Source organism: Corapipo altera, unplaced genomic scaffold (genome assembly GCF_003945725.1).
Source record: "Corapipo altera isolate COAL_440 unplaced genomic scaffold, ASM394572v1 23, whole genome shotgun sequence".
In the NCBI taxonomy this organism is placed as follows: Eukaryota; Metazoa; Chordata; class Aves; order Passeriformes; family Pipridae; genus Corapipo; species Corapipo altera.
In genome coordinates this window covers 11,729,448-11,732,827 of record NW_020884878.1, presented here as the reverse complement: position 1 = coordinate 11,732,827, position 3,380 = coordinate 11,729,448, and positions in this window count along the sequence as shown.

The following is a 3,380-nucleotide window of genomic DNA, read 5'->3' as shown; positions in this document are numbered from 1 at the left end:
GGGGGGGGGGGGGTAAAAGAAGGTGGTCAGAAGACAATTTGCTCCTTGTAATGTCTGATTCTGAAAGGCTGCTTTCAATATTGTTTGTTTTGTTTGGAGGAAAGTGGTAAAGAAATAGTGTTAGAGAAATCTGAATGAGAGTAAAAAGAAACAAACCTGTACTGCTACTAAAACACAAACAAAACCCCAGAAGTATTTGCTAATGTGCCTTAGATCAATCTGAATGCCGGGGGGTATGCCAGTGATTTACAATCACGGTGGCTGGTATCTGAAACATTCAGAGAGAAACTCCCAGAAAACCTAGCATTAAGCTTTGACACAGGTTTGTTCTGTGCTGAAATTTAAGTCAGCTGCGTAGGCTCCTGAGGAGATCGACGTAATAAATACAAGGAGGGAGAGTTTGGGCAGAATATCTCATAAACCTAGAGTCCATAGAAAATAAATATAGAGTCAAATACACAAGGCAAACAATAAATTTAATTTAATACTGAGCAAGAGATACGGGGAGAAGACGAAGGGGCATCAGATGTCTATGGCTTTTTGCATGAACTTGAAAGCAAAGGAGGAGCACTCGCATCCCAGGCAAACCCAAAGCGATGACATAACCTCCCTGACTTGAACCCTTCAGACAGCGAGTGCCACGGCAGCAGAGGAATGCTCATGGGCCTGCAAGAAAAGAGGAGAAATTAGTTTAAGTTAGACTCATAGGCTAGAGAGGTGCTAGAAACAAAAGCTGGTTGTGGTGATCTAAAGCGATGAGCTCAGGTACAGGAGGATGGGAACCTCATGTCCAGCAAATTGGGAAAGATGTCACCAGAAGCAGCAGCAGCAGCAAGGGGAAGGTGTCTTGAAGGTTTTAAGACATGATAGGTCCTGGTCTGGTGAGAAGTTTATTACCGAAGAAGCAAGGACCAAAATAATTGTGTAAAGGCTTGGGGACCTTATCCAAAAGCTGGGGTTCTCATCAAGGCACAGCACATAACCAAGGCAGAAGATTACCATGTATAGTTCCTCAGTTTCTTTCTCTTTGGAAGGAGGTAAAAGAACTACACCAGCAGCATTAACTGGGAATCATGAGATGAGTAGAAGAACCAGTAGGATCACACTACAGACTGTTACTGACCACTTTAAAGGAAAAACAGGGAAGTACAGAAAGGGCTAAAATGTATCAAACAGAACATATTTTGATTATGTTTTAATAATATGAAAAAATATTTTCAAATCATAAGTATCAATTCCTATCAATCATCACTAGCAAATATCCATATAAAACCAGAATGTGATTTTGAAGATCCAACACTTTAGGGAATTTTCATTCTTCAGACTGCAGTTTTAGCATTTTAGTTATGCAAGAGTGTACCAGTATCTACATTGATGACACTGGGAGTGAGGTAATAATAACAGGCCAGCACAACTAAAATATTTATATGTGTCTTTGAAAAGTACTTAGGATGGCTGGAGTTGAAGAAAAGTTTAAATTCATGTGCAAGGAAAACATTCCAAGGAGGAGAAATTAACAAAGCCTCAACAGGGAGGTAGGTGGCAGTAGGGCTGGGGCCACCACCTCAGATACCTACCAGAGGAGAGTCACTTCTTGGAACAGTGAACGACATGGGGAATGGGGAAAATTGTGTCCCTGCTACCTGCTCAAACAGCACCCCAAATTTGCTTCTGTGTGCATGAGTGACACAGATGTGGGAAGAATTTTAAGAATTTGAGGAACTAATTAAAGACTCTAGTTTTAAGGGGTTGTGACAGAAGGCACAAGGTTGTCCAGTAATAACCCCAAAGAGAGGGTTAGATATGGTTGTTTTACAAGAATATGATAAAAATTGGTGATTCGTGGTTTATGTATCACGTGCACTGACTTAATGTGCAGAACGCAGAAGGTGGCTTTGATTCTAATTGAATTATGTAAAAATTTAATGTTATTTAGAGAAGGTCAGTGTGGACAGAAACTGACTTTAAAGCACACTTACTCTCTTAGAAGGGAGACTTTTCCAATTCCATATGCTTTAGAGAATTGTTATTTGCATTATAACACTGGTGTTTCCCAGGTGCTGCAGTGATTGCAGAGCACACAAGGACTCTACTGTTGTGACACTGCTTTTCAAAACCCACTCTTTTCCTTGGCTATACACACCTCCTAATCATCCTTATACTCTGATGCAAGACTTGTAGGCAGATTATCAATCAGCATGACTCAGTTCTCTCACTATTTGATGTAGTCACAGCTGGGGTGTCCAAAAAGCACAGAGAGAAGATGTTGTAGTGATACAGACCTATCTGACCTATGTCAGCCTCTAGCCATACTTTGCTAATATTTTACAAAGCTGGGTAGGACACTGCAAGGTGCCAGACACATTTTGGTATTAGCAGCACCTGAGAACAGCCATAGTGTTTTGTTACTGCAGTAGAGGAAGCCTCAATGCTCAGTGGGAAAGGTCCATCAGCCAACCTATTAATAAGAGGTGGGCTAGGTTGGGCTATGGTAGTCTACCTTTTGAATGTCTGGATAATGGCTAGGAATAGCTGGGGTGGTGATGTGAATGACACCACCCATCTAGCCTGCAAAGTTTCTCTAATTGTCAGATATGGCTCTGGAAAAGGACAAGCAAGCTGACACTCACTTTGACTTTTGGAGCAGTTAACTGTAAGGACTCCCTAGAGATGGCAGTGAACTACAGATTCAGGTATTATGGAGATGCTTTGCTGTTCTGCTGAGCAGTTTTATGCTTTCAGTTATAATATGCTGAATGTGGCATCTCTTATCTTGGGTGTCTTTTGGTATTCTGGGTTTTAACAGCCATCACAGCGTCTGTAGCTGGCTGTTTTCAGACCTTTACAAGAGACTTCCCAAGGGCACTTTGGCAACCACCTGGCTTTCTTTGGCTAATTTTAATACATCACCAGTAGCATGCATATCCTCTCCATACAGAAAAAAGGAGTTAATTTTCCGAAGTCTATAGAAATTTGTCACTACACTTGCAGTACTCTAATTATAGATTGCCTTTATTCCTGAAATAATTGGTTCCTTGAAGAGGATCCATATATTTAGGCATGTATTGAATTTGTTTTTCTTTAAAACAATGTAATTAGCAGCAATGCTGAGTTTAAGTAATGCTTCACTGTGACGGTAATTTGCAAGAGGAATGAGATTTGTAAGAGTCCACTGAGGCTTGTGGCACACTGAAAACTGGAGTAATTCTAGTAATCTCATTAAGGATGATATAATCCAAATAAACACACAGAGAAATCACTGTAGAATTTCTGCTGTTGTTCTGATGTTTATGAGAAGGACTAAGGGATCTTGCAGTCTTTTACAGTATTGCCAGCACATAATTGCCCAGTGATATAAAAGTGGTTTCTTTTGATGGAGA